The sequence below is a fragment of the Mesoplodon mirus genome (assembly GCF_964341445.2).
Source record: "Mesoplodon mirus genome assembly, chromosome: 1".
Classification (NCBI taxonomy): Eukaryota; Metazoa; Chordata; class Mammalia; order Artiodactyla; family Ziphiidae; genus Mesoplodon; species Mesoplodon mirus.
In genome coordinates, this window is record NC_138976.1 from 62,183,523 (window position 1) to 62,206,444 (window position 22,922).

The window sequence follows — 22,922 nt, forward strand, 5'->3', positions numbered from 1 at the left end:
AAAACCAAAGCAGAACCCCAGGAGCTGTGCAGACAAAGAAGAGAAATGGAAGTTTCTCCATGCAGCCTCGGGAGCAGTGGATTAAATCTCCACAATCAACTTGATGTACCCTGAATCTGTGGAATACCTGAATAGAAGAATCATTCCAAAATTGAGGCAGCGGATTTTGAGAGCAACTGTAGACTTGGGGTTCGCTGTCTGCAACTGATTTGTTACTGATTTTCATGTTTATCTTAGTTTAGTTTTTAGCACTTGTTATCATGGGTGAATTTGTTTATTGGTTTGGTTGCTATCTTCTTTTTTTATTATTTTTCTTTTTATGTTAATAAATTCTTTTCTTTCTTTTTTTCTCCCTTTTCTTCTGAGCCGTGTGGCTGACAGGGTCGTGGTGCTCCAGCCTGGTGTCAGGCCTGAGCCTCTGAGGTGGGAGAGCCGAGTTCAGGATACTGGACCACCACAGACCTCCCAGCCCCACGTAATATAAATTGATCACAGCTCTCCCAGAGATCTCAGTCTCAACACTAAGACACAGCTCCACCCAACAGCAAGCAAGCTCCAGTGCTGGATGCCCTATGCCAAACAACTAGCAAGACAGGAACACAACCCCACCCATTACCAGAAAGGCTGCCTAAAACCATAATAAGGGCACAGACACCCCAAAACACACCACCAGATGCGGCCCTGCCCACCAGAAAAAAAAGATCCAGCCCCACCCACCAGAACACAGGCACCAGTCCCCTCCACCAGTAAGCCTACACAAGCAACTCAACCAACCTCATCCACTGGGGGCAGACACCAAAAACAAGGGAACTACAAACCTGCAGCCTGCGAAAACGAGACTCCAAACACAGCAAGTAAACAAAATGAGAAAACAGAGAAATATGCAACAGATGAAGGAACAAGGTAAAAACCCACCAGACCAAACAAATGAAGAGGAAAAGGCAGTCTACCTGAAAGAGAATTCAGAGTAATGATAGTAAAGATGATTCAAAATCTTGGAAATAGATTGGAGAAAATAGAAGAAACATTTAACAAGGACCTAGAAGAACTAAAGAGCAAACAAACAAAGATGAATAACACAATAAATGAAATTAAAAATTCTCTAGAAGGAAGCAGTAGCAGAAGTAACTGAGGCAGAAGAATGGATAAGTGACCTGGAAGATAAAATGGTGGAAATAACTACCACAGAGCAGAATAAAGGAAAAAAATGAAAAGAATTGAGGACAGACTCAGAGAGCTCTGGGACAACATTAAACGTACCAACATTCAAATTATAGGGATCCCAGAGGAAGAAGAGAAAAAGAAAGGGACTGAGAAAATATTTGAAGAGATTATAGTTGAAAAGTTCCCTAATATAGGAAGGAAATAGTTAACCAAGTCCAGGAAGCGCAGAGAGTCCCATACAAGATAAATCCAACGAGAAACACGTCAAGACACATATTAATCAAACTATCAAAAATTAAATACATAGAAAAAATATTAAAAGCAGCAAGGGAAAAGCAACAAGTAACATACAATAGTGTCCCCAAAAGGTTAACAGCTGATCTTTCAGCAGAAACTCTGCAAGCCAGAAGGGAGTGGCAGGACAAATTTAAAGTGATGAAAAGGAAAAACCTACAACAAAGATTACTCTACCCAGCAAGGATCTCATTCAGATTCAACGGAGAAATTAAAACCTTTACCGACAAGCAAAAGTTAAGAGAATTCAGCACCACCAAACCAGCTTCACAACAAATGGAAAAGGAACTTCTCTAGGCAGGAAACACAAGAGAAGGAAAAGACCTACAAAAACAAACCCAAAACAATGAAGAAAATGGTAATAGGAACACATATATCAATAATTACCTTAAATGTAAATGGATTAACTGCTCCCACCAAAAGACACAGACTGGCTGAATGGATACAAAAACAAGACCTGTATATATGCTGTCTACAAGAGACCCACTTCAGACCTAGGGACACATACAGACTGAAAGTGAGGGGATGGAAAAAGATATTCCATGCAAATGGAAATCAAAAGAAAGCTGAAGTAGCAGTCCTCATATCAGACAAAATAGACTTTAAAATAAAGACTATTACAAGAGACAAAAAAGGACACTACATAATGATCAAGGAATCAATCCGAGAAAAAGATATAACAATTGTAAATATTTATGCACCCAACATAGGAGCACCTCAATACATAAGACAAATGCTAACAGCCTTAAAAGGGAAAATTGACAGTAACACAAGAATAGTAGGGGACTTTAACACCCCACTTTCACCAATGGACAGATCATCTGAAATGAAAATAAATAAGGAAACACAAGCTTTAAATGACACATTACACAAGATGGACTTAACTGATATTTATAGAACATTCCATCCAAAACAACAGAATACACTTTCTTCTCAAGTGCTCATGGAACATCCTCCAGGATAGACCATAACCTGGGTGACAAATCAAGCCTTGGTAAATTTGAGAAAACTGAAATCGTACCAAGTATCTTTTCTGACCACAAAGCTATGAGACTAAATATCAATTAGGGGAGAAAAAACTATAAAAAATACAAACACATGGAGGCTAAAAAATATGCTCCTAAAAAACCAAAAGATCTCTGAAGAAATCAAAGAGGATATCAAAAAATACCTAGACACAAATGACAATGAAAACATGATGACCGAAAGCTTATGGGATGCAGCAAAAGTAGTTTTAAGAGGGAAGTTTATAGCAATACAATCCTACCTCAAGCAACAAGAAAAACCTCAAATAAACAACCTAACCTTACACCTAAAGATATTAGAGAAAGAAGAACAAAAAACCCCAAAGTTAGCAGAAGGAAAGAAATCATAAAGATCAGAAATAAATGAAAAAGAAATGAAGAAACAAATAGCAAAGATCAATAAAGCTAAAAGCTGGTTCGTTGAGAAGATAAACAAAACTGATAAACCATTAGCCAGACTCATCAAGAAAATAAGGGAGAACACTCAAATGAACAGAATTAGAAATGAAGACAGAGAAGTCACAACTGACAATGCAGAAATACAAAGGATCATGAGAGATTACTGCAAGCAACTCTATGCCAATAAAATGGACAACCTGGAAAAAATGCACAAATTCTTAGAAAGGCACAACCTTCCGAGATTGAACCAGGAAGAAATAGAAAATATAAACAGACCGATCACAAGCACTGAAATTGAAACTGTGATTAAAAATCTTCCAACAAACAAAAGCCCAGGACCAGATGGCTTCACAGGTGAATTCTATCAAACATTTAGAGAAGAGCTAACACCTATCCTTCTCAAACTCTTCCAAAATAGAGCAGAGGGAGGAGCACTCCCAAACTCATCTACGAAGCCACCATCACCCTGATACCAAAACCAGACAAAGATGTCACAAAGAGAAAACTACAGGCCAGTAACACCGATGAACATAAATGCAAAAATCCTGAGCAAAATACCAGGAAACAGAATCCAACAGCACATTAAAAGGATCATACACCATGATCAAGTGGGGTTTATCCCAGGAATGCAAGAATTCTTCAATATATGCAAATCATTCAATGTGATACACCATATTAACAAACTGAAGGAGAAAAACCATAGGATAATCTCAATAGATGCAGAAAAAGCTTCTGACAAAATTCAACACCTATTTATGATAAAAACTCTCCAGAAAGTAGGCACAGAGGGAACCTACCTCAACATAACAAACCCACAGCCAACATTGTTCTCAATGGTGAAAAACTGAAAGCATTTCCTCTAAGATCAGGAATAAGATAAGGTTGCCCACTCTCACCACTATTATTCAACATAGTTTTGGAAGTTTTAGCCACAGTAATCAGAGAAGAAAAAGAAATAACAGGAAGCTAAATCGGAAAAGAAGAAGTAAAACTGTAACTGTTTGCAGATGGCGTGATACTATACATAGAGAATCCTAAAGATGCTACCAGAAAATTACTAGAGCTAACCAGCAAATGTGGTAGAGTAGCAGGATACAGAATTAATGCACAGAAATCTCTGGCATTCCTATAAACTAATGATGAAAAATCGGAACGAGAAATTAAGGAAACACTCCCATTTACCACTGCAACAAAAAGAACAAAATACATAGGAATAAACCTACCTAAGGAGACAAAACACCTATATGCAGAAAACTATAAGACACTGATGAAAGAAATTAAAGATGATACAAACAGATGGAGAGATATACCATGTTCCTGGATTGGAAGAATCAACATTGTGAAAATGACTCTAGTACCCAAAGCAATCTACAGATTCAGTGCAATCCGTACCAAACTACCAATGGCATTTTTCACAGAACTAGAACAAAAAATTTCACAATATGTATGGAAACACAAAAGACCCTGAATAGCCAAAGCAATCCTGAGAAGGAAGAACAAACTGGAGGAATCAGGCTCCCTAGCTTCAGGCTACACTACAAAGTACAGTAATCAAGACAGTGTGGTACTGGCACAAAAACAGAAATATAAACCAATGGAACAGGATAGAATGCCCAGAGATAAACCCATGCACATATGGTCACCCTAATTTTGATAAAGGAGGCAAAAGTATATAATGGAGAAAAGACAGCCTCTTCAATAAGTGGTGCTGGGAAAACTGGACAGCTACATGTGAAAGAATTAAATTAGAACACTCCCTAATACTATACACAAAAATAAACTCAAAATGGATTAAAGACCTAAATGTAAGGCCAGACACTATCAAACTCTTAGAGGAAAACACAGGCAGAACACTCTATGACATAAATCACAGCAAGATCTTTTTTGACCCACCTCCTAGAGAAATGGAAATAAATACAAAAAGAAACAAATGGGACATAATGAAACTTAAAAGCTTTTGCGTAGCAAAGGAAACCATAAACAAGACCAAAAGACAACCCTCAGAATGGGAGAAAATATTTGCAAATGAAGCAGCTGACAAAGGATTAATCTCCAAAATTTACAAGCAGCTCATGCAGCTCAATAACAAAAAAACAAACAACCCAATCCAAAAATGGGCAGAAGACCTATATAGACATTTCTCCAAAGAAGATATACAGACTGCCAACAAACACATGAAAGAATGCTCAACATCATTAATCATTAGAGAAATGCAAATCAAAACTACAATGAGATATCATTTCACACCAGTCAGAATGGCCATCATCAAAGATCTACAAACAATAAATGCTGGAGAGGGTGTGGAGAAAAGGGAATACTCCTGCACTGCTGGTGGGAATGTAAATTGATACAGCCACTTTGGAGAACAGTATGGAGGTTCCTTAAAAAACTACATATGACCCAGCAATCCCACTATTGGGCATATACCCTGAGAAAACAATAATTCAAGAAGAGTCATGTACCAAAATGTTCATTGCAGCTCTATTTACAATAGCCAGGAGATGGAAGCAACCTAAGTGTCCATCATCAGATGAATGGATAAGGAAGATGTGGCATATATATACAATGGAATATTACTCAGCCATAAAAAGAAATGAAATTGAGGGTTTTTAGTGAGGTGGATGGACTCTGTCATACAGAGTGAAGTAAGTCAGAAAGAGAAAGACAAATACCGTATGCTAACACATATATATGGAATTTAAGGGGAAAAAAATGTCATGAAGAACCTAGGGGTAAGACAGGAACAAAGACACAGACCTACCAGAGAATGGACTTGAGGATATGGGGAGGGGGAAGGGTAAGGTGTGACAAAGTGAGAGAGTGGCATGGACATATATACACTACCAAACGTAAAATAGATAGCTAGTGGGAAGCAGCCGCATAGCACAGGGAGATCAGCTCAGTGCTTTGTGACCACCTAGAGGGGTGGGAGGGAGGGAGACGCAAGAGGGAAGAGATATGGGAACTTATGTATATGTATAACTGATTCACTTTGGTATAAAGCAGAAACTAACACACCATTGTAAAGCAATTATACTCCAATAAAGATGTTAAAAAAATGATGAAAAAACCCTCAGAATGGGAGAAAATATTTGCAAACGAAGCAACTGACAAAGGATTAATCTCCAAAATATACAAGCAGCTCATGCAGGTCAATATCATAAAAAAAAAAGAACAACCCAATCAAAAAATGGGCAGAAGACCTAAATAGACATTTCTCCAAACAAGATATACAGGTTGCCAACAAACACATGAAAGGATGCTCAACATCATTAATCATTAGAGAAATGCAAATCAGAACTACAATGGGGTATCACCTCACACCGGTCAGAAGAGCCATCATCAAAAAATCTACAAACAATAAATGCTGGAGAGGGTGTGAAGATAAAGGAACCCTCTTGCACTGTTGGCGGGAATGTAAATTGATACAGCCACTAAGGAGAACAGTATGGAGGTTTCTTTAAAAACTAAAAACAGAACTACCACATGACCCAGGAGTCCCACTACTGGGCATATACCCTGAGAAAACCATAATTCAAAAAGAGTAATGCACCCCAGTGTTCACTGTAGCTCTATTTACAGTAGCCAGGACATGGAAGTAACCTAAGTGTCTGTCGACAGATGAATGGATAAAGAAGATGTGGCACATATATACAATGGAATATTACTCAGCCATAAAAAGAAATGAAATTGAGTTATTTGTAGTGAGGTGGATGGACCCAGAGTCCATCAAACAGAGTGAAGTATGTCAGAAAGAGAAAAACAAATACTGTATGCTGACATATATATATGGAATCTAAGAAAAAAAAACGGTTCTGATAAACCTAGGGGCAGGACAGAAATAAAGATGCAGATGTACAGAATGGACTTGAGGACACGGGGAGGGGCATGGGTAAGCTGGGACGAAGTGAGAGAGTGGCATGGACATATATATACTACCAAATGTAAAATAGCTAGTGGGAAGCAGCTGCATAGCACAGGGAGATCAGCTAAGTGCTTGGTGACCCCCTAGAAGGGTGGGATAGGGAGGGTGGGAGGGAGATGCTAGAGGGCGGGGATATGGGGATATATGTATACATATAGCTGATTCCCTTTGTTATACAGCAGAAACTAACACAACATTGTAAGGCAATTATACTCCAATAAAGATGTTAAAGAAATCTGATTAATACATATTACAACTGAAAATGTAGATAGCTTACTATAATTTTACTCTAGTTCAATTGACCTCTGAGGGTATTTACATAATGTTATAGTTCAACTGACATATATTAGGTTTTCCCTTCTCATTAAAATTTGATTAAAATTTTAGTAATACAAATGTGTATTGCTCCTTTGTGTGATAAGGAATGATTAGCTTGAATGCCTAATAATGACCCTTGAGAGATTTTTATGTGAGCTCATGGTACTTTAACTATGCTTAGAGCTTTTTAGGTTGCAGCCACTAGATGGCTGTATTTCATTTTCTCTTCAGTGTTCAAGTTTTTAAATCTTTGCTGTACTACTGAAAGAAAAATAACATCAGGTAGTTCTACTTAAATCTCTCGATATTCTTTTCCAACTAAACTCAGAAATCAGAGTTGAATTTTATGGAAGTTCAAATATAAACTTAATACACATATCAAAGATATTTTCCACAGTAACTAATCTAGATTCATCTTTCCTACTTAAGGTCTTTGACAAAGCCCTTTTTCCCACCTTCCCCTCACCAGCATAATCTTACTCAGCAACATACAAACATATACTTGTACATGCATCCAAGTATTCCTAGCCACTCAAAAGGTGTCATCAGAATCTGAGTCAGAATGTTGCAAGCACCAAATATAATTCTCTATAAAAGATTCTAGTCTGGAAAGTAACCGGCAGTATAGTCCACAGTCAAAGGATGAAGAACAAAATTTACTTTAATTCCTTCTCCCACATCCCCTCATTTATAATTACTACTCTATAGCCAAGTACACATGAACTCTTAAGAATTATTTTCTGCAGGTAATGGAAACTCCTTAATAGAAGTTCATCAACTTACATGTTTTCAATCTTTAAACTATCATAGAAAAGAACAAAGCTACGTAGCATAGCACGAGTGTGCCAACATTGCCTACAACCAACGGACAGCACTCACCGTTTTTATCATAACACTCTGGGTTCAGAAGCAAATGGTATGATGAACAGCCTTATGTAAGCTGATTACATCATAAGAGTACCTTCATATATGAAAGCACGTTTAAGACCATTAAGCACTACACAAGTATAAGATACCACTATTATTCTATATGATAGGACCTCCTCCTTCAAGCAATCAATAGTATTGATTCAAATCTACTGTTAAAATACATGCCTTCTTGATTTACAAATACATAATCTCCAACTTTCAACCATTCACTTAGACTACTGTGTACACATTAAAATGAATAAATAGCAATTTACAAGGCCAATCACAAAGTAACACAAATAATTTGAAATAAAAACAAAGTCTATAACCAAAAATACTTATCTCCTAGTTGATGGCAATTATTTCAAACAATATTTATTAAATCAAGTAAAAGAAATTAAAGAATTCAGGAAGTCTCACAAGATTTATTTATAAGAAAAGATGACTTGTGATTCCCATTCTATTGATAAATAGTATAGAAAGAAAACAATCATTCCAAATACTACACTAATGTATGCCCATCGTTCCATGTGAGTTTGAATTTAATCCTATAAAGAAGAACTGGAAAATGAATGGCCGATCAGTTAGGGCTTTTACTTTGTGATACTTGACTTATATTAAATATTACTTAACAAACAGCTTTCAAATAAAAGTCTTTCAAGATGTAGATGAAATTCTGACCTAAAAATCACAGTTTTAATGCAGAGGTCAAGTAGTCACTAATGTTATGTGATAATTACTATATATTATTAGATATGGATATAAACACACCTACATAGTTTTTACTAAAAAAACTGTTTTCCTCAGTGTAGTGTAGTTTTTAGGAATTCTATTCACATACCCAAGAAACTTATATTACATAACAAAGTTAACAGATTACATTAATTAAAATTACCTTGATTGGTTTTCTAATGTTAGACTTACTTGGCATTTCTTGTATAAAGGCTTTTTAGATTATATCTTTTTCCATTTTGCTATATTCAGTTGGCTAAAAATCTGTATAATATTTTTGCACGTATATTCATGAGTGAGATTGGCTATAATTATCTTTCCTTGTATCCTTATCAGTTTAGTATCAAGATTATTAGTTTGGTATGTTATCAAGTTTTCTTTTCATTCTCTGGCAGAGTTTATGTAAGACTGAAATTATTTGCTCCTTGAATGTTTCTTTCTGTTCATTGGTGAAGCAGCATAAGCCTGGAATTTTGACAATGATTCAATCAAGTTTTCTACTTCCTACATCTTCTTAAGTTATTTGGGGAAGGTAGAAGGATTTTATCTATCTCTTTCAAATATCCACCAGATAACCCTACAGCGAAGATCACGGTTGAAAGAGCTAACCCAACACTCAAAAACTTCTAATAAGTTTTTCAGTCCCTCACTCTTAAACATAAGAAAACACGGTACTTGAAAAAATTCCCCAACATGAAAGATGGAATCTAAATCAAATGGGGAGGGCAAAGACATTCCCTGAGAGGAGTATATACAAAGAGAAGAAAACTTCAGAATATCTTCAGAGAACATAAGTAAGTTCCAGAAAGGCAGAGTAAGGACCACCAATAATTCTTTCCTCCATTAAAGTAACAAGAACACTGGCAAAAAATGTCAAAATCAAATTTTTCATAACTGAAAACTAACCAAAGGCTTGCAATAATCTAAGAAGCATTTATTCAAGAAAATCAGCCGAATCTCAGTAAGAATAGCAAGCTTTGTAGCATTTAAACTCGCCCTAATTCCACACTCCCTTCCCCCAACTCCTGGTGGCCTTGAAAATCAACAACCTCAATACAACAGCCAAGACATGGAAATAACCTTAATGTCCATCAATGGATAAATAAATAAAATATGGTATAAAAGTATACAGATGTGTATGTATATATATTATATACACAGTTGACCCCTGAACAACATGGGTATGTGTTTGAACTGCATGGGTCCATTTATATGTAGATTTTTTTTCAATAAATACATTCGATAATTTTTTGGAGATTTGTGACAAGTTGAAAAAACTCACAGACAAACTGCATAGCCTAGAAGTATCAAAAAATAAGAAAAAGTTAGGTATGTCAAGAATGCATAAAATCTGTAGACTCTTATCTATTTTATCATTTACTACCATAAAAAATATATAAATCTATTATAAAACATTAAAATTTATCAAAACTTATGCACACAAACACAGACTACATGGCCTCGTTCACAGCCGAAAGAAATGTAAACAAACATAAAGATGCAGTATTAAATCATAACTGCATAAAATTAACTGTAGTCCATAGTGTACTACTGTAATAATTTTGTAGCCACCTCCTATGGCATTGCTCAAGTGTTGCAAGTATATGCTTAAAATGCACATGCTACTCATCTCCACATGAGCAGTTCATCTCTCCAGTAAACTTCATATCGCAACAAAAAGTAATCTCTCTCTCTCTCTCGGTTCTCACTTTTTCATTGTGTTTAGTGCATTGTGCTTAGTAAACCTTGAATAACAACATGGGACCCCTATGAAGTATCACTAGTGATGCTGGAAGTGGTCCCAAGAAGCAAAGAAAAATCATGACATTACAAGAAAAAGCCGAATTGCTTGATAGGCCCCATAGATTCAGGTCTGCAGCTGTGACTGCCTGCCATTTCAAGAAAAATGAATCCAGTGTTAAGGACCATTATAAAAAACAAGAAAAGGAAATTAGTGAGGCCATGGCTGCAGCTACAATAGCAGGTAAGAAAACTTTGCACTTTTTGCAATATACCTTTTTTATCTTATATTGAAAAGGCAGCTTTTATGTGGGTGCAGCATTGCTCTGAGAAAGGCGTACCTATAGACTCTAATATGATTCAAGAAAAAGCAAAATCACTATATGACAACTTAAAGCAAAAGGATGGTGAAGGATCTAAAGCTGGAGAATTTAATGCCAGCAAAGAATAGTTTGATAATTTTAAGAAGAGGTTTGGCTTTAAAAATGCCAAGATAACAGAAGAGGCAACTTCTGAAAACCAAGAGGCAGCAGACAAGTTCCCAGATGCCTTTAAGAAAATCACTGAGGGCTAAAATATGGCACAAATGAAGCTATCTACAAAACAGAAACAGACTCACCGACATAGAGAACAGACTTGTAGTTACCAAGAGGAAGCGGGGGAGGGAGAGGAATGGATTGGAGTTTGGGGTTAGTAGATGCAAACTATTACATTTAGAATGGATAAACAAGGTCCTGCTGCAGAGCACAGGGAACTATATCCAATCTCCTGGGATAAACTATAATGGAAAAGAATATTTTGTTTGTTTGTTTGTTTGTTTGTTTGTTTGTGCAGTATGCGGGCTTCTCACTACTGTGGCCTCTCCCGTTGTGGAGCACAGGCTCCGGATGCGCAGGCTCAGCGGCCATGGCTCACGGGCCCAGCCGCTCCACGGCATGTGGGATCTTCCCGGACCGGGGCACGAACCTGTGTCCCCCACATCGGCAGGCGGACTCTCAACCACTGCGCCACCAGGGAAGCCCGAAAAGAATATTTTTAAATGTATATTGTATATAATTGAGTCACTGCTGTACAGCAGAAAATAGCACAACATTGTAAATCAACTATAATTCAATTAAAAAAAAGGAAATCATTGAGGAGAAATGATATCTGCCTGAACGGGTTTTTAATGCAGAAAAAAATGCCCTATTCTGGAAAAAATGCCCAAAGGACATTTATTCATAAGGAAGAGAAGCAAGCACCAGGGTTTAAGGTAGGAAGGGATAGGCTAACTCTATTGTTTTGTGCAAATGCAGTTGGATTTATGATCAGTACTGCCCTTATCTACAAAGCTGTTAACCCCTGAGCTGCCAGTCCTTTGGTTGTACAACAAGAAGGCCTAAACAACAAGAATACATTTTCTGCATTGGTTCCATCGATGCTATGTCCCTGAAGTCAGGAAATACCTTGCCAGTAAGGGACTGCCTTTTAAAGTTCTTTTGTTATTGGACATGCCCCTGGCCACCCAGAACCCCATAAGTTTAACACCAAAGACACTAAAATGGTCCACTTGCCCCAAATACAACATCTCTAATTCAGTCTCTCGATCAGGGGGTCATAAGAACCTTTAACACTCATTATACATGGCACTCTACAGAAAGGATGGTCAATGCTATGGAAGAGAACCCTGACTGAGAGAACATCATAAAAGTCTGGAAGGATTACAGCATTGAAAAAATGCCATTGTTGTTATAGAAAAAGCTGTGAAAGCCATCAATCCGGAAACAATAAATCCCTGCTAGAGAAAACTGTGGCCAGATGTTGTCCATGACTTCACAGAATTTACGACAGAGCCAATCAAGGATATTGTGAAAGAGATCATAGATATGGCAAAAAAAAAAAAAAAAAATGGGGGGGTGAAGGGTTTCAAGATATGAATCTTGGAGAAGTTCAAGAGCTGAGACAGCACACCAGAATAATTAACAGAAGATTTCCTGATGGAGATGAGTGTTTCTAAACCAGTGTCAGATGATAAGGAAGAAGACATAGAAGAAGCAGTGCCAGAAAACAAATTGACATTAGACAATCTGGTAGAAGGGTGCTGATTTGAAGACTGCTTTTGACTTCTTTTACAACATGGACCCTTCTATGACATGGGCACTGAAACTAAAGCAAACAATGAAAGAAGGATTGGTATCATATAGAAACATTTTTAGAGAAATGAAAAAGCAAAAACGGCAGGCAGAAAGGACAATGTATTTCCATAAAGTTACACCCGTGTGCCTGCCTCTCCTGCCTCCCCTTCCATCTCCTGCGTCTCTTCCACCACCGCCACCCCTGAGACAGTGAGACCAAGCCCTCCTCCTGCTCTTCCTCAGCCGACTCAACATGAAGATGACAAGGATGAAGACCTTTACATGACCCACTTCCACTTAATGAATAGCAAATAATCATCATGCCATACAGTTAATAAACTTATCTGTTGTGTATGTGTGTGTTTTCGTGTGAAAACTGAATAACTGTACAGCAAGAACTATATGAGATGCTTTTGTCAGCATCATCACCTAAGTATTCATCGCGTTGAACATCATGTGCAAGATCTGTACTGAAGTAGATAGTCTATCCTGACATAGGCATAGGTGAGTGATATTTAATATAAAATTAATAATGTGTTAGTTTTGTTTTATAACTTTGCCTTCGAAGATTCACATTGCCATATCGTACATCTCCCTCTAATAATTGGAGAAACTATTAGCCCATGATCACAGGTAAGTGGTTTTTCAAATTTAACGATGTTTCCAAAACTGTATTATGGAAAGACTGTAATACTGTATGCCATAAAAATTTTATTTTATAAATACTTTATAAACTGAATATTAAGATATGATGTATAGCATGATGGCTATAGTTAACATTACCATATTGTATATTTGAAAGTTGCTAAGAGAGTAGATCTTTTTTTTTTTTAATAAATTTATTTATTTATTTTTATTTTATTTTTGGCTGCATTGGGTCTCCGTCGCTGCACGCGGGGCTTTCTCTAGTTGCGGCAAGCGGGGACCACTCTTCGTCGCGGTGCACGGGCTTCTCATTGCAGTGGCTTCTCTTGTTGCAGAGCACGGGCTCTAGGTGCGCAGGCTTCAGTAGTTGTGGTGCGTGGGCTCAGCAGTTGTGGCTGGCGGGCCCTAGAGCGCAGGCTCAGTAGTTGTGGCTCACGGGCTTAGCTGCTCTGCAGTATGTGGGATCTTCCCGGACCAGGGCCCGAACCCGTGTCCCCTGCATTGGCAGGCGGATTCTTAACCACTGCGCCACCAGGGAAGCCCGAGAGTAGATCTTAAAAGTTCTCATCTCGGGCTTCCCTGGTGGCGCAGTGGTTGAGCATCCGCCTGCCGATTCAGGGGACACAGGTTCGTGCCCCGGTCCGGGAAGATCCCACATGCCACGGAGCGGCTGGGCCCGTGAGCCATGGCCACTGAGTCTGCGCGTCCGGAGCCTGTGCTCCGCAACGGGAGAGACCACCACGGTGAGAGGCCCGCGTACCTCAAAAAAAAAAAAAAAAAAAAAAAAAAAAGTTCTCATCTCAAGAAAAAAAAATCTGTAACTGTGTGAGGCAATGGAAGTTAACTAAACTCGTAATCATTTTGCAGTATATATATATATCAAATCATTCATGTTGTACACCTTAAACATAGAGTATATATGTCAAGTATGTCTCAAAAAAACTGGAAAAAAAAAAAGAACAGTAGCTATGAAACCCAGCACCCTAGCTGCTTTTAATACTATAAAACATTCAGTAAAACCAGAGCTCAAATATGAGATGAAAAGTGAGACTCTAAGGTCTCAGAAGGTCATATGTAGAAAGAGCAAAAACAGGGCACCACCAGTTAAACAGATTGGATCAAAGCTATCCAATCATCTCTGCTTGCTCCTGAAATCCCACTTAAATGAAGATAGAATAAAAATGAGTGGCAGAAAAGATGACAGCCAACAAGAGATGTCAAAAGCAAATTTGCAAGATGGAAAGTAAATGGACAAGTGATAAATGACAGGTTTCAGCTTTCTCAACTTTGTTAAATACTCCAAAAGGGAAGAGCCTAATAGCAAGCTGAATTCATATCCATAAAAGATCAGAAATTGGAAGCAGCAATCATCCCTGAAGCCAAGCCATGGGGTAGCAATGAATACAGAACACAGTTGGAAGCCTCTGTAAGCAGCAGTTAGTTATATCCTCAGATCTCCTCTGCCAACTCCCTCCCTGACAAAGTCTCCTCTCCATCCTGGAAAAAGAGAAAGAGTTTATTTACTAACAAGAGAGGTTGCCCCCAAAAAGGTTCTGAGGTCATGAAAACCAGACAAAACTGAAGGTCAGGGTAAGACACCTTATTCAAAATCAGGAGATTGGGAAATAGTGGGAAGTGAGATTTCACGGCTCCCTTTCTCTCTTCAGCTCCCAGAACATTGACTCTTACACTTAAGGTACTATAAGCACAAGGAGAAGCCTAGAAGACTCCTTTGTGGGGAAACTACCAGTCCAAGGGAAAAGACCTGCAGATCCTGGCATTTCTAAGGTTCCCCAATTAAATGGAATGGCTCCACATACACAAAGCTTTCTCCCAGCTTTTTAGTGCTTCATTCTTAAACATGAACATACAGCCAAGGATCAGCAGACACTTGAGGAAAGCTTCTCATGTGAAACTCAGACAAATGGGGTCAAACACTCAGAAAAAACAAAGACAATCTAGGGGGGAAGAATGAGGGGAACCACCTTCAAAACAAATATGACTTCTATCCTCAGAGAGCTAAAATAAGGTATTACAAACATGAAATAAGAAGACTCTACTATAAAAAGGTATAGCCAAGAAACAAGAAACAGCTCTTGGAAATTAAAAACCCAAAAGCAGGGGCTTCCCTGGTGGCGCAGTGGTTGAGAGTCCGCCTGCCGACGCAGGGGACACGGGTTCGTGCCCCGGTCCGGGAAGATCCCACATGCCATGGAGCGGCTAGGCCCGTGAGCCATGGCCACTGAGCCTGCGCGTCCGGAGCCTGTGCTCCGCAACGGGAGAGGCCACAACAGTGAGAGGCCCGCATACCACACACACACACAAAAAAAAACCCAAAAGCAGAAATGAGAATTCAACAGAAAAGTTGCTATATAAAATTGAAGAAATCTCCTCAAAAACAGAACAAAATTATAAAAGGATGGAAAACAGAAGAAATTAAGGATGTCAATTTATGCCGAACTGACCTATAAATCCAATTCAATTCTAATCAAAATTACAGCAAGGTTTCTTGGTGGAATGTAACAAGCCAATTCTCAAACTCATATGGAAGATTAAAAGGATAAGAATAACTCTCCTCCCCACCCCCCCAGAAAAAATATTAAGAATATGGAGGAGGGAACTTGCCCTATCTGATTTACTCTAAAGCCATGGTAAATAAAACAATTTAGTATTGGTTCAGAAATAGACCAACATGTAAGTGAAGCAGAACAGAGCACCAGAAACCAAACCTTAGATATAAAGAAACTTGATATATGACACAGATGACATTTTAAATCAATAAGTAGTAACAGAATAGACAAGTGAATAACTAGTACAGGGACATTTGGTCATCCATTTGGAAAAAATAAAATTAGACCCTCCCTGATGCTCTATACAGAAAAATATATTTTTCTTTATGACTTTAGATTATATGAGACATAAAAAGCACTATCAATAAGGGAAAAGGGCCTCCCTGGTGGCGCAGTGGTTGAGAGTCCGCCTGCCAATGCAGGGGATACGGGTTCGTGCCCCGGTCTGGGAGGATCCCATATGCCGCGGAGCGGCTGGGCCCGTGAGCCATGGCCGCTGGGCCTGCGCATCCGGAGCCTGTGCTCCGCAACGGGAGAGGCCACAACAGTGAGAGGCCCGCATACCGCAAAAAAAAAAAAAAAAAGGGAAAAAACTGATACATTCAACTACATTAAAATTTAAAAGTGCACATCAAACACAATGTGGATTGTCTCCATGTCTCCACAAAGAGGAAAAAGATGTTTGCCATGGAGATTTAAGTAACCAAGCAACCAAATATATTAAAAACTCTTATAAATCAGTAAGAATATACAAACAATCCAAAAGGAAAAGGGGAAAAAATATAAAATTGCAGTTCACAAAAGAAGAAACATGAATGGCCAATAAACATAACATGTTCCACGTCAGGGAAATAGAAATTTAAGCAAGAGCAAGAGACAATTTCACACGCATCCTATTGCAAAAGAAATTAAATCTGGGGACTTCCCCAGTGGTCCAGTGGTAAAGAGTCCGCCTTCCAGTGCAGGGGATCCAGGTTCGATCACTGGTTGGGGAACTAAGATCCCACCTATGCCGCGGGGCAACTAAGCCCAAGCACCACTACTGAGCCCGCGCTCCTCAACTAGAGAGCCCACGTGCGGCAAACTACAGAGTCCACGCTCTCTGGAGCCTGCGCGCAACTACAGAGAGGAAAAAAACCGCATGCCACAACTAGAGAGAAGCCCGCATGCCCCAACGAAAGATCCCGCGTGCCGCAACTAAGACCAGACGCAGACAAAAATAAATTTAAATAGAAATTAAATCTGAAAAATACCAAGTGCTCAAGAGACTGCAAGGGAAGAGAAACTCTTCTCTCAAATCGATACAACCCCTTGGGAGAATAATTTAGCATATATTTTACCTCTTAATAATTGCATACACACTAAATACATCCCACATAAACAAAAATATTTGATGTTCATGGAAGCGTTGTCTGCAATAATTGAAACTTGGAAAGAACTTAAATCTCAATCAATCCAGTAATGGTTAAACTAATTATGACATATGCATAGGAAAAAATACTATAGATCAGTTAAATTGAATGAACCAGAGATAGTTTATTAACTTGGCTAAGTCTGAAAAACACAAGTGAGAAAGACAAGTTGGACAAAGACTCATACTGTGTGATACTGTATGTATATTTTAAAAATATACAAAATACTTAAAAAAATGATATATCATAAATGTTTACAGACAGAAAATTAAACACCAACTTCAGAATGATGGTTATCTTTTGGCGGTGAGGTGGTGATGTGATGGTGAAGTGATTCAGTCTTCAGTGATATGAAATTCGTTATGAATTCTTAAGCAAATATGACAAACACATGATCTAGATGGTAAGTGTTCGCTATATTAATGGTATTGGTTGGTTATATTGAGTATTAATTATATATTATATATTAATCCCTATTATTTTTTGTATGTTCAAATATTTATAATAGGTGTATGGTTTAATCAATGCAATCCATGTCTGGAGTACATTATAACATAAAAGAAAATTCCAAAAGAACTACAAAATACCTCATGCAGTTATACATCAAGATTAACTTGCCTGCTCCAAAATAAATTTTTTTAATTTTTGTCACAGAATTTATTTTCTCATCAAACCAAAGCTACCTGGATCCTTACAGTGAAGTGTGTGTGTGTGTGTCTGTGTGTGTGTGTCTGTGTGTGTGTGTGTGTGTAACAAATAAAATCACAGTAAGGATAGAGGAAATTGAGTGAGTTTTTCTTTTCTCCACTAGAAGGAGGTGTTGAACTTACAATATTTTAAAATGGAGCTTGTTTTGGAACTGACATTTAACATCAAAGTAAACCACACTGTGCTCTTAGAAAATAAACTTGCTTTCTTTCCACACCTTCCAGAAAATAGCCCCCAAAGTATAATTCTTTATACTTACTCATATAAACACTATTTCTTGAACTCCAAAATATGGTTTCAAGTCTGAAGGATTAAAGTAGTTAGAAACATATCAGAGCTAAAGTACTCCCCCTTCCTAACTTATGAAATATATCAATATAGATATAGTTACAACCTTAGTCTAGTACATGGTTATCTCTCTAAATCCCCAAAGCCAGCATAGTTCTACAATCAAAAATAGTGTTTACTACTGTAGAGTATAAACTAGTACTAACTTTATGTAATACCTATCACAAATTATAAATCCATAAACTTGAAGACCAAGCAATTATACTTCTAGGCATTTATACAGCTAAATCACATGTACAACAGAGCAAAGATATGGACAAGAATGTTAGTGAATCATTTTAAATTAAAGCAAAAACTTTTGAAGGAAATAAAATGTCTATCAATAAGGGATTTGTTAAATGTATTAAGAACTTCCACATGACAGAAAAGCTCTGAAACACTACAAGAATAGTGTAAGAATATCAAAAGATGGACGCCAAATATTACTGAGGCATATTTATGTAAATATAATAATATATGTTTATACACCCTTAGATGAGGAGTAGGACTGGAGCGGGCAGGCTTGCAGGGGAGTGGGGGATTCCTTCACTTTGTGCTTTTAAATTTCCCTAAATTCAGGACATTTTTACAATAAGAACAATATTATGTAATTTTATAAACTGAATATTAAGATATTTCCTGTTTGGAAACAACAGGCAGTACCAGTGCCAGACTCACTTTCTATGCCATTTGCTTACAAAGGGCACCAGCAGACAGTTTCCCAGGAAGCTACCAAGAAAAGCGCCTTGCTACCCTAGATCATTTAAGGCAAAACTCTGAAATACTTGCTTTTCATGCAACTTACTCCAAGCTGTCCCTAGATCACAACTGTGCTTACCAGGTCAATCTCTGACATGTTGTACCCCAATCCCTAGCTGCTGTCTTATCATACAGCCAATGATTGATGCCCACACCTAGTCTGATACCTTCCTTTACCCCCTCGCCCCCCCACTCTTCCTCCTCCTTCTTCAGTCTGCGGTATTATTTTCAGTCTACATTTCCCATGCTCCTTTGCCATCACAAACTCTCCCACCCCTTGATCACTAGATATATAAACCAAATTTAGTCAGTGAATGAGGAAAGGGTCACTTTGTGGCTTAGTTACAGAATTTTGGAAATAAATTAAATATGAAAAACATACATTCATCTTTTGAATGTTTTCAATCCTACTGATGAGTTATACATTGAAATGAACTATAAAAATGACAAAGGAAAGAGCATGATGGTTTACCACTGCATGTCCCACACTGCCTACAACAGAAAAGCTCATGGCTAAAATAAGCATCCTCAAAGTTCACATTGCTATTGCAGAAAACAAAGAAATAAATAAAAACAAAACAAATGTTCATTTTAAATAAAATTTTTAAATAAACAGAGATAAAAAATAACATATTTTTTCCAAGATCACTATAAACACATCATTCTAAAATTACCGTGGCTTTGCTTTGGTTTGAAATTTCAAATAATGCTAAAGACATGGAATTTTTATGTTTATCAAAAGAGGACAGGCATTTAAAAAATGAAAAACACTTTCTTAAAATGAGGTAACTCCATTAATATTCCAGAGAAGTACACCTCTATTCAGCGCTTCAATTACTGGGAAAGAAAGGAGACATGGCATAAAATTAAGATTTGCTTTTTATAGTGAGCCTGAATTCTAAAGCCCAGATGAGAGAAATATTATACCAGCTTTGTCTGTTAAAGATGGGGTTTCATGTAGGTTTATTTAAAACTTATTTTAAAAACTGAATTCCCTTAGAGAGCTACACAAAAGAACACTATGTGATACTAACACCTAATTATAGGATGGAAACCTGAACCCATCAACAGCCAATAGAGAGAGGAGAGAATTTCCATCTATCCCTCAAGTTGTTTTAAAAAAGACTTTTTTAAAATATAAAAGGTTTCTAAGCTTGCTTTATAAAAGGAAAAGCAGTTTTCTTTTGTTAAAATAAAAAGGATAAGAAATTGAGAGACAGTGTTCTGAACATTTTGGTTACAGAGTACAATAAAATCTATTTCACAGAAGGTGGTAGTAACCAAGGAGTATATTCCCCTATTCTTCCCACACATAATAATTAAAGATTCATACAGAATTTCAAATTCTCTTAATACTTCATAATACAAAGTCTGATGTAACCACGTACATTTCATGTGAGATTTACAGGACTGACCAGGAAACTGCTATCAAAATCACATCATCCACACATTTAAATACAGGTCTCTGCATCATATTATATAAGTTCCAGGCTTCTGACTGGTAGCACTGGAAATTTCTGAGTATTTAAAAAAAAAGGGGGGGGGGGGTTGGGACTGCCCTGGTGGTGCAGTGGTTAAGAATCCACCTGCCAATAAAGGGGTCACGGGTTCAATCCCTGGTCCAGGAAGATCCCACATGCCATGGAGCAACTAAGCCCGCATGCCACAACTACTGAGCCTGCACTCTAGGGCCCACATGCCGCAACTACTGAGCCCATGTGCTGCAACTACTGAAGCCCACATGCCTAGAGCCCGTGCTCCACAACAAGAGAAGCCACAATGAGATGCCCGCACTCCAGAGCAAAGAGTAGCCCCCACTAGCTGCAACTAGAGAAAGCCCGCGCACAGCAATGAAGACCCAACGCAGCCAAAAAATAATAAATAAATAATAAAAGGGTTATTTTCATTTACTTATGTGTACTTGTTTGTTCTAGGTAACCCTGAAGACAATTATCAACAACAGCTCAAATGTCCTCTGCTCTGTGGTGATCTCCCCAATCTCCCAGGCAATTAATTCATTTCTCTTTTATGATCCCATAGCATTTTGTTCAAAATATTATTATATTACAATATATTTTCTCTCTTTACATGTCTCTCCATGTTGAGATATCTTTTAGGACAGAAATCATATCTTAATCAATTTTATATCTTCAGGACCCACAGTAGGAACTCAGAAAGTACTTAGGGAATGAATAAATGAACGAGTGACTGAATGAATGAGAGAACTAACTATACAAATTACAAGCAGACTCTAAAAATAACAGGAGCTAAAAATAGAGCTATCATATGATCCTGCAATCCCACTCCTGGGCATATACCGGGAGAAAAACATTCCGAAAGGATTCATGCACCCCAGTGTTCACTGCAGTGCTGTTTACAATAGCCAAGACATGGAAGCAACCTAAATAAATGTCCATCGACAAAAGAATGCATAAAGGAGATGTGGTACATATATACAATGGAATATTACTCAGCCACTAAAAAGAATGAAATAATGCCATTTGCAGCAACATGGATGGACCTAGAGACTGTCATACTGAGTGAAGTAAGTCAGACAGAGAAAGAGAAATATCGTGTGTGATATCGCTTATGTGTGGAATTTTTTTTAAAAAGATAGAAATGAACTTATTTACAGAAGAGAGAGAGACTCACAGACTTTGTTGTATACCTGAAACTAACACAACATTGTTAATCAACTATACTCCAATATAAAATAAAAAGTTAAAGATGCAAATAAATAAATAAATGGGGTTACTAATGAAGCATAAGTTATTCATGTTAGACAAATTTGAAGTCATGGCCTTAGAGAGTTCAAGTCTACTAATAAAGAGTATAATTAGCTTTATATCATGAGAAAATCTGAAAATATATTTACCATTACCTCTGCTTAATTTATTTCCAGTGGTTGGCACATGTATGACAAATAAAGCCTTTATAAAATCTCAAAAACAAATAAAATAAAAAAATAAAAATACTAAGAGGTCTAAAGAGTGACTGTCTTTCCAAATTCCACAGAGGGAGAGACTGGGAAGAAAAGGATTGCCCAAGGACCAAAGGTTTGGGAAAGATATGATTTTGTTGGTATTCTGAACGCTTACATATACAACAAATTCAGAATTTCCACTGTTTACTGCCAGCTTTCACTCTTAAAGAAATAAGGTGCTTTCTATTCTCTGCAGGTTTTGGGCTGCCTTCATCTCACAAAATTGTTCCTAACACAAAGCAACTCTATTTATTTTAGATGGATATTTTTCATTCTGTAAAGAATGCATATCGTTGACATCTATATAAAGACTATGTTTCAATTTGTCATTTTGTGTAGAAAAAATGTTTGTCTTACCACAGAATAATTAAGAGAAGAAATGATGGAAATTTATTTGAAATTTTAAATTAGTTGGTTTTAATTTCTCCTACCTCTCCTTCAAAATAATTTACATATTATCTCCTGAAAGAATGCAAAGTGAACAGGAGTAAAAATCTGGAGACTTGTAGTCTTTTCCCACACTAATCACTCAGTCTATGATGTGAGTAAATCACAAATTGCCATCTGCTCATCTATAATGGGGATTAGATATAATCAGTGATTTTCAAATTGGACTACTCAAAGCCTGGGGGATTCTGTGATTTTGCGGGGAAGAGGTTAAAAGAACATGATTAAGAATTTGCACTTCTTAAAAAGAGTTCCAAAAAAAATCACTATATTATATGATTTATAAGCATCCTCTAATATCCAAAATCTGATTATTCTATTTCTTTATGTTGTTAAAGACTAACAGTCTCATATTTTAAATTGGAAAACTAAATGCCAAATGTATATGTGTCCTTTAAAAATCAACTAATTTATGCAGTAGAAGTCACCCAACTCTAATTCTAATAGTATC

At 37.4% G+C, this 22,922-nt stretch overlaps 1 protein-coding gene across 1 annotated transcript in view; it reads right to left on the reverse strand.

Annotated features, from left to right (window-relative positions):
• The window catches only part of CCDC171 (coiled-coil domain containing 171), a gene marked incomplete at its 3' end in the record, with an annotated part of 345,924 nt that overhangs the window by 280,511 nt on the left and 42,491 nt on the right, over positions 1 to 22,922 (reverse strand). The window lies entirely within an intron of this gene.